Consider the following 14,205-nt stretch of genomic DNA (forward strand, 5'->3'; position numbering starts at 1 on the left):
GATTGCTTGCTTCTAGTTAAAAGGTCTTTATAAATTTCCTTATATGGTGCTAAGCACTTATGAAGAATAAAGCAAGTATGGAATAAGGGAAAAACATTCGGCAACATCAGAAGCAGAAGCGTCGCGATCTGGCAACATTAAAACAAGTTTCGAAAAAGACCACGTGTATCGACTGAAGGCGAGAAAAGAAAATTTACATACTTAAGTACTAATAGTTCACGAAAATAATAATTTTCGTGAACTATTATTACTTAAGTATGTAAAAATTTATTACATTCTCTGTTGTACGAGGGTTTTACTTAATTCTCGAACCGTGTCAAAGTAAATCCGTGCTATAAAAGTACCGTGTTATATGGGGGATGGTATCAATTGCCGAACCGTGTTAGAGTGAATCCGTGCTATATAAGTGCCGTGTTATACGGGGGTTACCTGTACAACCGAAGACAAGAATAAGCTTCATATTGTAAAAATAGTATGGCCTTAGAATTAATGTAAATTTTCTCTCACGCGCACAGGTTAATTAGATAGGTTAAGTTAGATAGTTGATTTCTCTCTGCGAGGTAGGTCCAGAATATATGATTTGTATTCTTATTCAATGTATTAAATGTAATTATGTCGTTTGATCCAATTAAATTTGTTTGTTATTTGTTTATGATATGGTCTCGTTAATGACTAAATCCAATGCCTTTGTCCACTCCACTTACTCGCGACTCTCTTTTTCGAAATTCCTCACAAATACGTGATACCCCTCAACTCGACTATCTGGTGTCAGAAAAAATAATGTCCTGGAGTTCACAAGAGCCCCTGGTCAAAATAAACGTCTTAGTAAGCCATCCTTAGACGACCGCTGTCTGTTACTTCGAGAGAAAAGCCGAGTAACCAGTACATGAGTTTCATCAACACCGTATTCCTGACAAACCCCTCACATTATTATTTAAGAGATTTTTATAAATGTAAGTTTAGGCTAATAAACGAGTGAATTGGTACTTGTCTGTCTTTCAGATCAAGTTGGCTACATTCATTAATAGAACGAGAATAAACATAGCGTATTATTTTTTATAATTGAAAGTTATATGAATTCATACGAAAAAAAATTATAATGCTTTTGTATACAGTAAACTGTACATCACATGATAAAAATATTTCAAATGAAAGTATTACATTTTATTTCATTTACTTGGATTCAAGAAGCCTTACAATAATTCTAATGGTGGACGATAAAAAGTCGTTGCCATTATTTTTTGCCGCATGTTTTAGTAGAAAGAGGCCAAGTCGGTGTACTTTCGGCCATTCCTTCGCAATAGCACCCAAATCCATAGCAATAGCCGTAACTACCTCCTTTGTTCTTCGCTTTGCATTCCCTATCGCAGTATTTGTTTTCTCCCAAATCAAAGCACTCGTATTTGCAGCCCGTGCTCTTGCTCTTGTTCATTGCTTTTTACTGTTGAACAAGACTATTTTTTTGTATTTGTTGCAGGAACATTGTGGGCAAAGGACGGTTATCTAACCGTCCTTTGCCCACAATGTTCCTGCAACAAATACAAAAAAATAGTCTTGTTCAACAGTAAAAAGCAATGAACAAGAGCAAGAGCACGGGCTGCAAATACGAGTGCTTTGATTTGGGAGAAAACAAATACTGCGATAGGGAATGCAAAGCGAAGAACAAAGGAGGTAGTTACGGCTATTGCTATGGATTTGGGTGCTATTGCGAAGGAATGGCCGAAAGTACACCGACTTGGCCTCTTTCTACTAAAACATGCGGCAAAAAATAATGGCAACGACTTTTTATCGTCCACCATTAGAATTATTGTAAGGCTTCTTGAATCCAAGTAAATGAAATAAAATGTAATACTTTCATTTGAAATATTTTTATCATGTGATGTACAGTTTACTGTATACAAAAGCATTATAATTTTTTTTCGTATGAATTCATATAACTTTCAATTATAAAAAATAATACGCTATGTTTATTCTCGTTCTATTAATGAATGTAGCCAACTTGATCTGAAAGACAGACAAGTACCAATTCACTCGTTTATTAGCCTAAACTTACATTTATAAAAATCTCTTAAATAATAATGTGAGGGGTTTGTCAGGAATACGGTGTTGATGAAACTCATGTACTGGTTACTCGGCTTTTCTCTCGAAGTAACAGACAGCGGTCGTCTAAGGATGGCTTACTAAGACGTTTATTTTGACCAGGGGCTCTTGTGAACTCCAGGACATTATTTTTTCTGACACCAGATAGTCGAGTTGAGGGGTATCACGTATTTGTGAGGAATTTCGAAAAAGAGAGTCGCGAGTAAGTGGAGTGGACAAAGGCATTGGATTTAGTCATTAACGAGACCATATCATAAACAAATAACAAACAAATTTAATTGGATCAAACGACATAATTACATTTAATACATTGAATAAGAATACAAATCATATATTCTGGACCTACCTCGCAGAGAGAAATCAACTATCTAACTTAACCTATCTAATTAACCTGTGCGCGTGAGAGAAAATTTACATTAATTCTAAGGCCATACTATTTTTACAATATGAAGCTTATTCTTGTCTTCGGTTGTACAGGTAACCCCCGTATAACACGGCACTTATATAGCACGGATTCACTCTAACACGGTTCGGCAATTGATACCATCCCCCATATAACACGGTACTTTTATAGCACGGATTTACTTTGACACGGTTCGAGAATTAAGTAAAACCCTCGTACAACAGAGAATGTAATAAATTTTTACATACTTAAGTAATAATAGTTCACGAAAATTATTATTTTCGTGAACTATTAGTACTTAAGTATGTAAATTTTCTTTTCTCGCCTTCAGTCGATACACGTGGTCTTTTTCGAAACTTGTTTTAATGTTGCCAGATCGCGACGCTTCTGCTTCTGATGTTGCCGAATGTTTTTCCCTTATTTCATACTTGCTTTATTCTTCATAAGTGCTTAGCACCAAATAAGGAAATTTATAAAGACCTTTTAACTAGAAGCAAGCAATCTAAAATTTCATACATTTTGCAAAAGGTAAAGCATGGATCTGAAGATAATGCAGAAAAATNTAAAAAAAATTAAAAAATAAAGGCATTTCTTACATACAACGATTAATTATTCTCTTGACATAAATGTGCGTTTGCTGCTTGCGATACAAAATTGAATATGACGATTTAAATTATAATGGTACAAGAATTACTTTTCAATTCTATAAGGCCAGTAATTTATTATAAAAAATAAATAAAACTTCTGGAAAGTTAGAAAAACGTATAAAATTGTTCATAAAACTCAACAGGTTTTTTCTGTAATTAAATAAATATTTTCTTCGTTCAAAGTCATAAATTCTTCAATAAAAATATAGCGATTCGTTGCAATTGCAAATAAATTAGGAAATTAAGACCAAAACAGTCAGTTGTTAGGAATTATATTAAAATATATAGAAAATTTTATGATTATTGTGCACATTTGTTTGTTTTTGTATATTTCGGTATTCGTTAATGTTACTTTATACAACTTTAGAAAAAAACCAAACGAAATAAGTTAATAATTGCCATCGTGTCAACGAGCTTTTCTTCAAAATAATAAAAATAAAATTAATAAAATATTGACTGATATTTATATAATTCTAAAATTAACAAGAGAACGCACAAAAGTCAGTTAACCTATATCTATACAGCATGGAAACAACAGTTTCTTCCAGGCCGAGTACTTTAATATTTAATCGATTCATTGGTGAACATATTTTTAGACCCATCTAAAAATTCTCTAATTTCTGTCGAAAGAGGAAAGACCTAATTTTTGCAGACGGCGAAAACGGGTAAGATTGGCTATAATTCTATAATCTTAATCTTCGCTATCGTCACCTTTTGTCCGAGTAATGCCTGGTTCATCTGTTAGTTAATATACAGTATATTTTTAACGCAGAGGTCTACAAGTGGCCGAGTGCATAACACCACTAGCTACGTAGAATATTCTGGAATATCTTTACGTCTGTAGTACCTTAATAAAAACAGTTTTCCTTAGAATGTCCTCTCAGAAGGAAACCCTTTGGCCCATCGCCACGTGTAGCGTTGCCATATAAAAACAAACAAAATCGATAGTGATGTTTGTTTGTTTGCTTTTATGGTAATTTTCATAAGAAATAAAACCNTATATTCAATTTTGTATCGCAAGCAGCAAACGCACATTTATGTCAAGAGAATAATTAGTCTTTGTATGTAAGAAATGCCTTTATTTTTTAATTTATTTTGACATTTTTACTTCAGCCTGATTGGGAAAATGTTAAAAGAAATTAAATAATAAAGGCATTTCTTACATACAAAGACTATTTTCTTGATATAAATGTGCGTTCGCTGCTTGCCATACAAAATTGAATATAGTGAATTAAATTATAATGGTACAGGAATTACTTTTCAATTCTATAAGGCCAGTAATTTATTATAAAAAATAAATAAAACTTCTGGGAAGTTAGAAAAACGTATAAAACTGTTCATAAAACTCAACAGGTTTTCTCTGTAATTAAATAAATATTTTCTTCGTTCAAAGTCATAAATTCTTCAATAAAAATAAAGCGATTCGTTGCAATTGCAAATAAATTAGGAAATTAATACCAAAACAGTCAGTTGTTAGGAATTCTATCAAAATATATAGAAAATTTTATGATAATTGTGCACATTTGTTTGTCTCTGTATATTTCGGTATTCGTTAATGATACTTTATACAACTTTATGAATGAACCAAACGAAATAAGCTTCTGTTGCCATCGTGTCAGTGTTTCTTTCCNCCACTAACCTATCTTTTGTCAAGGATTTTTTAAAAAGTCTGCGTACATGAAATATTTCACGTAATTATTGACAAAGATTCTTGAAAACAAATCAATTTGCGATTTGTAATAGAAATGGAACTTTATTACAATGAAAGTGGAGATTTAAACATTAAATCTTTTCGTCTAAAACACTTCAAAATTCTTTGTTAAGTGTTGCAATTTTATCTAGAATAAATGAGAATAAGTCAGAAGTATTGATTCATCAGCACAATTTATTTGGACATTTTCACTTCAGCCTGATTAGGAAAACGTTAAAAAAAATTAAAAAATAAAGGCATTTCTTACATACAACGATTAATTATTCTCTTGACATAAATGTGCGTTTGCTGCTTGCGATACAAAATTGAATATGACGATTTAAATTATAATGGTACAAGAATTACTTTTCAATTCTATAAGGCCAGTAATTTATTATAAAAAATAAATAAAACTTGTTTAATTTCATTAAATGAACTATTTTAACCTGGTAAATATTGAAGTAAACGATTAGGCAGTAATAATATTTCACATATTTAATGTATTAAATACAGTAATTTATTATAAAAAATAAATTCAGTTTGTTTAATTTCATTAAATGAACTATTTTAACCTGGTAAATATTGAAGTAAACGATTAGGCAGTAATAATAAATCCTTAATTAATTGCGTATATTTTAATATATTGCATTTAGCTTACATATTTTAATTTTAAAACAAAAATTAATACATTTTTTGTTTAATTAAATATACAATTTTACTCGAGATATATTTTTAATATTACTTCTTTGCACCATTCTTTGATCTTTTAGACTATCCTTAGTTATAACATGACACAGTTATGCATTATGTTAAAATAGCCAGGATATAACGTAATTAACGCTACCACTTTTCTACTTTCCCTTAACCGGTGTCAACACGAGAAAAGTAGAATTGAATGATCGCATTTTTGCCTATCATAATAAAATAAAGTATCGTGAGAAATTTGTCCAAGAGTTTTGTAAATCTCCACGTTGTTAGACTCTCGAACCCGATATCTAAGGAACCTGCCTTCGCGTTATACGAGGTATACCCGTGTATAGAAATCCTAGCTTAAGTTCTAATAATTTCATACAGTAAAGATTACTTACTTCGAAGAGGCCACTCTTTTAGTTTCATCAAGTCTTTGAGGAAGAGAACGGAAGACTTCGTGCAAAATGAAGATACGTTCACTTCTTCGAAAATTCTCATTAGATAAGGAAGATTTTGCTTTAAGACAGACTTCAAAGCTGTTTTGATTTTCATCTCCGCATTGTCTAACATCATCGACGTTTGTCGGAAATCATCTTCGACGCCCTCGGGATTTGTATCGTTGCATTTCGCGTAACACAAGAATATCGTCAAGAGTAAGATGAAATTAAGAAACCTTTCGTTCTGCATTTTCGGAGCTTTCTCTGTGTCGATGAACAACTTGTAAGTCTCTTTGCATTTACTCTCGTCACAAAAATGTATTTTCCTGGTTACAAAAAGCTGACTCATCAATAATAACTACTTTCCTGGAACTTATTCAAAAATTATTTATTTTTTATAATACGAATACCAAATAATTTTTAGGTGTTCTAATTATTTCCGGTATTAAAGTGACTCGATTTTTGTTTATTAAAACAAAAATTATAGACGTCGTTTTTATAATTTCTAAAATGTAATTTTTTATTTCACTATTAAAGGACAAAGTGTTTGCTTGGCAAATTTAATGTTTCTAATTGCGTGACAACTGTAATTCATTATAGATGAGGCGGCCCGCCCCGGGCGGCACTTTTAGGAGGCGGCAAAATTTTACAATAAATAACAATATCTTGTAAAAATTTAAAGCATTTGATTTCATATTTTGATGTTAAATACACTTATATATTTTAAGAATTAAACTTGGTTTTTGTAATTAAACAAAACAGGTTTAACGTACAGTACTTAATTAATAAATAAGTAAATTATTTAATAATAAAAATAAATTTAATATGCTACTTGTGTTATGTAGCACAGCATTTACATTACGTACTTTTTATTTGGATGCAATTCGAGAAAATTGTACTGTACATTTGATACTAACCGGAAGTGACATTCAATAATTCAAAAATTTTTTTTCAGAGAATGTTAATAGATGACAAATATGACTTTCTTGTTAAAGGATAAATAGGATGTACCGGGGAAAGATACTACTAATTTGAGGTGGAATGCATATATTTTAAATTAAATACATATTCTAACTTTAATGTTTTCATTTATTCGTAAAATGTCCTTAAAGGTAGGAAGAGTAACCAATTTAAAAATAAAACGAAACCTTCGTCAGTCAAAATTATACTCAATTCAATTCTTTTCAGAAGTGAAGAAAACTCCGTGCGGAACACAATCATCAGTATGTTTTACGACTATTTTAATCTTATGAAGTGTTTTAACAATGCGCGTATGTAATACAGCCTCAAAAAGCAAGTCTTTTCCTGCCCCGCCTAATGGCACTACAGGGTTATAGAGACAATGCTTTAAACATAAGCAGGTCGGATACCTGACAAGGTAGACAGAGACGACATAGCTTGACCATATGACATATCTTACGGGCACTCATCTGTACCCGGGTCCAGCCCTCTAACTTGCATAACTTTTATATTGTGCAGCCTGTTCTGCACTTAATCCACAAAACTAATAGCTCACTTTACTCAACAAACATAAAAGANAAAAAAAAAAAAAAAAAAAAAACAAAATCGACAGCGATGTTTGTTTGTTTTCTTTTATGGTAATTTTTATAAGAAATAAAACCTAATGTTTATAAAATTTGTTACTAATTTAAGCGAAACTTTTTACTTATGTTCAGCTATTTCTTTATCGGTAAACTTTATATGGAAACAAGAGTTGTGTGTTATTTATCCTGCAGATGGATGCCATGCACATTTATATATAGTTAAATTTTTACGTTTTTATTCTAGTTTGTAGTATGAAGGCAACACGACCAACATTTTGAACACTAAAATTTAATTGAATTATTTTTACTCTTAAAAGGTCATTAAACTAATCTAAGTACCAATAACCCGCATTTCGGTAATACGATTCCCAATATTTATCGAATTTAAATCTGATTGTAGGCACCCGAAGATCTATTTGCGTTTTTCTGATTCGATAATATGCTTTGTCGAAACACTGCTGTCGAAGTCCAGCAGCAGTGTTTATCGACGGCACATTATGGAATGATCAAGCAATAATATAAAAAACTGAATAGGGCTTTTCTCGGCTTTCCTGGCACTCGGATAGGAGGATAAATAGATCAGGAAGAATGTCTGATAACACTACTCAACAAATAAAATAAAAACAACACCATTTATGGAACTTATATTATAGAAAGTATATAGTTGTATAAATAAAACTTTTTATGAATATGGCAAACGTAATTTTCCAGCACGTAAATATTTTCAGTTCAAGAATATCATTTAACTCTTGTTTATCACTGATGGCACTTAAATTTTCGGAAAAAGTAATTTATATGCCTATGTAAAAGTGTAGTTTAAGCGACATTTCTCAAACCATTTCACTGTACTTTTCAAGTAATCCTCTTACAAGTTATTCATATTTTCTGTTTTTCTGTTCTGAAATCTGTAATTCTGAATTCTGTCTCAAACCCGCAACTTTTGGTTTTTTTCTTTCAAAATATTTTAAATTTATTTGTGGATATTATAATTATTTAATTTAATAAGAGATGGCACCTAACGCTTACCTCTAGTACCAAATTACTTAATAACTTAATTATTAATAAGAGCACTTAATTAGCCCGATTAGTTAAGGAGAGTGTTTGGTTTAGTATTTACAGTATTGTACAGTGGAACCTTGTTTAACGAGCATCTCGCATAACAAGCGAAAGAAATTATAAAAATCACTCGCTTAACGAGCGATGTTTCGCATAACGAGTGACGTTTCGCATAACGAGTGACAAGGATAGGGAAACTTTCTCATTGTATGTATGCTCTATCCGTCTGTGTTCAGCGCTCGTTCTTCTATAATATTAGTGCCGCTTGTGATCACACGTTTTCTAAACTTGTGTTCACACATGTTACTGTACATATAAACATCAACAACCATAGCCCGTTTTATAATAAACACGCTAAACAGTATGCCAAATTCTAGGGCTATGTGAAGGCTATAATTAAATATTAGAAATTACTTATTTCTAATTATTAAATTTAATACGATATGGAAGCATAACTGCCTACCGCTAGTCAAATTAATTAATTTGTAATATTAAATTATAGCCTTCACGTATCCCAAGAATTTGGCAGATCGTTTGGAGTGTTTATCAGATGTGAATACGGGGGCGTAAGGCTCCCGTTCAATAGTCAGGATAAGAGGTCAAGCGAGTGTAAAGGGAGGTGATTGGGGTAGACGATATGGTGAAGGGCGAGATCGAGTAAAAGAGTCTACCATTATTTCAACAAATATAAAAATAACAATTTATTAAAGAATAGGCAAAATGACAAAACTACACAAAGCTCTATACCGCCAGAAAGTTTCTATACCGACTTAGAGAGAGTTTCACCGTACTTTCATACCTCTTATAGTCGTCCACTTTGACGATTCTGAACGTGGATGCCTTTAAAACATCGATCCAAGGAATAATCCACAAATACAGCACAAATTATATAAAATCGCGACTTAAGCGCTCATTTAATTCGAGGTTCATCGGAGATCGGAATTCGGCTGATTCGGAAGATCGGCGCGATGTTGTTAATCCTGTGGTAATAGACACCCTGAGAGGGGGTAAGAACGGCTTTTTATCCGTTTTAATGGGGAATTTCCACCACGTGATCGGATGTACATAGGTTAGGGGTTATAGGTGTTCCAGGGATCTATAACAAATGACGACATTTTGATGCTAACTATCAATTTTTTTGCAAGATGAGATGCAAGTTCTGCAAAGAACAATGGATGTTGCTACTTATGACCGGAAAGTTTACACAATCCCGGGTGTGACCATAGGGTCGGTATCTCTTCGATACCTCGTCAGGATGACACCACTGTATCTTTCGGTCGATACAGAGACCACAAGTTCGCGCGAGCGGATAGGTATGAGGGTTGGACCCGGAATGGAGAACTGAGAGACAAACGGAAGAAACTGCACTCCAGAAGGTTTAAACATAAAAACCCGTTTATTTATATATATCTAAATTAAGTTTACATCAACGAATAAAATACGATACATAAACTACATGAGTTATTATTCAATTTTTAGTCCAGATTAACGATCGGGTGCGCGTTTCTTTTACGCGGAGAGAGAGAACGTACAATAGTGCGCGGGCAGGATAAATACCTTAGGTTGTAGGCAAAATCAGCACAAAAGGTCCAACAGTTCTTTTTAGGTGAACAGTTCTTTCCAGGTGAGTAGAAAGATTTCAGTTAAGTTCAGGTCTTCCAGTCTTGTCCAAGAGGAGGAGGTTCGGATTCTCGGCGGGAGGAAGACGATCGGAGCGCACACACAGATACCAATAATAACTTCCACCCCCTTACTCATCATGCCTGGCCCTTTTATATCAAGTCCTCATTTTCGAACTTTTCTCCGATTTCGTCAGCGATGACGATCTTCTTGGTCCAATGAGGGGACGGGTGACACAATCGTGACACAGAAATGTACTCATCTCAACACGGAACCTAACTCGTGGGAATCAAGGTTTTTATTGATTTTATTTTTCCTTTTTCTCTTTTAATTTTCTGTTTTCTCGTTCCGTCTTTATAAAGTTTATTTAAAAAAAATTATAGTTTAAAACACTAAATTTCTGGTCCTCACATCACCCTGGGCTTTCTAAAATCGAGCTTGGTTTTCTTGAGCAAGCTGGATTTTATCTCATTGAGGAAGTGTTTTTACAAGTTTGTTCCGGCTCTCTCTCTCTCTCTCTTTTTATCGCGGTCGCGTTACAATGTTATTCTCGGAAGTCATTGATACGTCACGGAAATTGACAATTGTTGATATTTTTGCTCTCTCTCTCTCATAAGTTAGCGTTAAGGTGTTTCGCGTTCGTAAGAAAATTACACGAACAGGTTAAATGGATTAAACATTATTTATTGATAATTTCCTTCGTTGATCCCTAATTCCTTCGGGGATTAAAATGAAAGGTTACTATTTTGTTTCCCTTCTATCTATGTTCCCTTTTTTTGTTAGTTTTGGTGGTTGTATACTATTTCGGCCTTCCTTTGGTGGGCTGGCCTTTCGTTTCGGTATTCGACTTCGTCTTGGAGGTGGAAGGATCCAAGGTCGATCTTCCACGGGTCCTTGGCTTCTTAGAGCATAGGAATGTGAAGAAGTCGGTTGTTCCTCTTCGATGGTGGGTTCTATATCAGTTTCCTTTTCTCCTTCAGACTCAGATTCGGATTCAGATTCAGATATGGACTCAGTTTGTTGTCGTGACAATTCTGAGAAAATAAATTCATCCCAGGGGTCTATATTGGAAGGTAGTTCCTTTGAAAGGGAAGTCTCGTTGACTGATGTGGAAGTGGTAGGTTGATCTCTGAGTTCTTTCTGTTCGAATTCTTGTCGAGCAATAACGTGCTTGAGACGATTAGCATGAACTTGAATTCTCTTCTTCGTAGTTAAATTTTCGATAATAAAGGTAACGGGACTTAATTCAGTTACAATTCGAAATGGTCCTGACCATCTAGGTGCTAATTTCCGTTTTAATCCCATAGGTACGACTACTTCGTTGAGAAATACTCGATCGCCAACATGATATGTAGGTATTTTATGGGTTTGACGATGTCGGGTTTGCCTTTCTCGGGCAGCCTGTTCTGCGTGTTTTTGTGCTACCTGATGAGCTTCTGCCATTCGGCACCTAAGTTCCGATGCATAGTTGTCCTCAATGTCGTATTTCGTTCTTGTAGGGCTAGTTATTAGATCGAAAGGAAAGGTTGGATCTCTACCGTATAACAGGTAAAAGGGACTGTCGTTCGTAGATGCATGTATGGTTGTATTGTAGGCAAATAATGCATACGGGATCCACTCATCCCAGTCCTGTTGGTCCTTAGCGACATAATGTGCAATGATGTCGATAAGGGTTTTGTTGAATCTTTCCACTACTCCGTTACATGCAGGATGATATGCAGTAGTGAGTAGTCGCTTTATCTGTAATAATTCGCACACTTCTTTAAACATTTGAGATATCAGGTTTGGTGCACGATCCGTAAGTAGTTGAACAGGTGTTGAGTGTCGTAAGACAATGTGTGTGACAAATGCTTTCGCAATAGTCTTACTCCGAGTGTCCGGTAAAGGTATAGCCTCTGCATAACGGCTGAAGTGATCGATGAAGACAAGTATATATTTGTTGTGATTCGTTGTAACAGGTAAGGGTCCTACTATGTCCATAGCGGTACGTTCAAACAATCGTGTTAAAGGAGGAAATAACTGTAGCTCTGCTTCTTGTCGCTTGTCTTTTCTTTTCATGAGAGCACAACGCTGACAACTCTGGCAATAGATTTTTATGTCCTGCCTCATCGTAGGCCAGTAAAACAATGATTGAAGTTTTTGTTGCATCTTTTGCGATCCTAGGTGACCTCCTATAGGTGTATCATGATGAGTTTGTAAAATGTAAGGAATGAGGATGGATGGAACAACTAATTGTTCCAGAAGTTTCCCTTGAGGGGTGAGTTGTTGATGATACAGTACTCCTTCTTCATCTAGGAAATAATGTTGTGCCTTATCTGAATGATCTTCGGTTTCCAGGTGTTGAATAATGGTATTCCATGTCTCCTCTCGTCTTTGGAATTCTTTAATTTGAGACTTCGAGTAAATTGGGTCGAAGTTATTGGTAGTAGAAATTTGTCTAATAGGAATTCTACTTAATGCATCTGCGTTTTTATGACTACTTCCTGCTTTATGTTTGATGTCAAAGGTGAATTCTTGTAAAAAGATAACCCATCGGGCAACTCGAGAATTAGTTGCAGAGTCTTTATTACCAATAAGCCATCTCAGAGGTCTGTGGTCGGTTATTATAGTGAATTTTCTCCCGTACAAGTACGGTTTAAAATATTTAGTAGCCCAAACTACCGCCAAACATTCCTTCTCTGTAGTACTATAGTTCTTTTCTGGTTTTCTCAGTATTCTACTCGCATATGCGATAGGTTTTTCTCCATCCTTCTCTTCTTGAGATAGAACAGCTCCAATGGCTTCGTTTGAAGCATCCGTTGATAATATAAAAGGTTTAGAGAAATCTGGGGATCGTAGAAGAGGTGCTGAGGTAATTATTTCTTTTAACCTATCAAAACTGTTTTCTTGTTCTTCTTCCCATTGGAATTTGTTGTCCTTTTTCAATAGGTCCGTCAGAGGTTTTGCTATTCTCGCATAAGATTCAATGTGTCTTCTGTAGTATCCTGTTAGTCCTAAGAAAGATTTTACTTCGTGTTCATTAGTTGGTCTAGGGAAGTTCAGTACACATTTTATTTTATCTGGATCTGGTCTTATTCCTTCTTCCGAGACATCATGTCCTAAGAATTTTATCTGTCTTTGAAGGAAGTGACATTTTTTTGGTTTGAGTTTCAATCCTGCAGTAGCTAGTCTTTGGAAAATTTGCTCCAAACGAACCAGGTGAGTTTCGAAATCAGGGCTGAAGGTTAGTATGTCGTCCATGTAGACTAGACAAGTTTTTCCTTTCAGACCATGTAAGATGAAATCTGCGGCCCTTTGCCAAGATGCAGGAGCCCCGCAAAGACCCATTGCCATGCGGTTCCACTGGTAATGGCCATCAGGGGTTGAGAAGGCTGACTTCTCCTTATCGCGCAACCCCAACTGCCAAAATCCTGATAAGGTATCCATGGTTGAAAAGTACTTCGCTTGACCAATCAAGCTGAGGGCTTCTTGCACCAAAGGTAATGGGTAAGGATCAGTTTTTGTCACCTTATTTAGTTTCCTATAGTCCACCACAAGACGCCATGTTTGATCTCTTTTCCGCACCAACAATGCAGGTGCTGACCATGGAGATTTCGAGTGTTCGATTACTCCCTGTTCTAATAATCCATCGATGATCTTATTCATCTGTTCCCTTTGAGCATAAGGTATCCTATAAGGTGGTTGATATACAGGTGTAGCATCTCCAGTGTTTATCTCGTGTTCTACCACTTTACAATATCCCAAGTCATAGTCATTTGCGGCAAACACGTGCCTATACTTGTACAATAGGTCTAGTAGAAGATTCTTTTTATCCTTTCCAATATGGGTCCAATCAAATAGTTGTCCAAATTCCTTTTTAGTTAAAGGGGCAGTTGAGTTTTGTGTATTAGTAGGTTCGACTGTTTTTGGAAAATCTCCTTCCTCTACGGCTTTGTGGAAGGTTCCCACATGTTCGCCCTTAGTTAGTTTCCTTGGTTGAGTAGATAAATTCGTGATTCGAATGGGGACTTGGCCTCCT

This window comes from Centruroides sculpturatus, unplaced genomic scaffold, assembly GCF_000671375.1.
Source record: "Centruroides sculpturatus isolate CEXI.00-Female unplaced genomic scaffold, Cexi_2.0 scaffold523, whole genome shotgun sequence".
NCBI lineage: Eukaryota > Metazoa > Arthropoda > Arachnida > Scorpiones > Buthidae > Centruroides > Centruroides sculpturatus.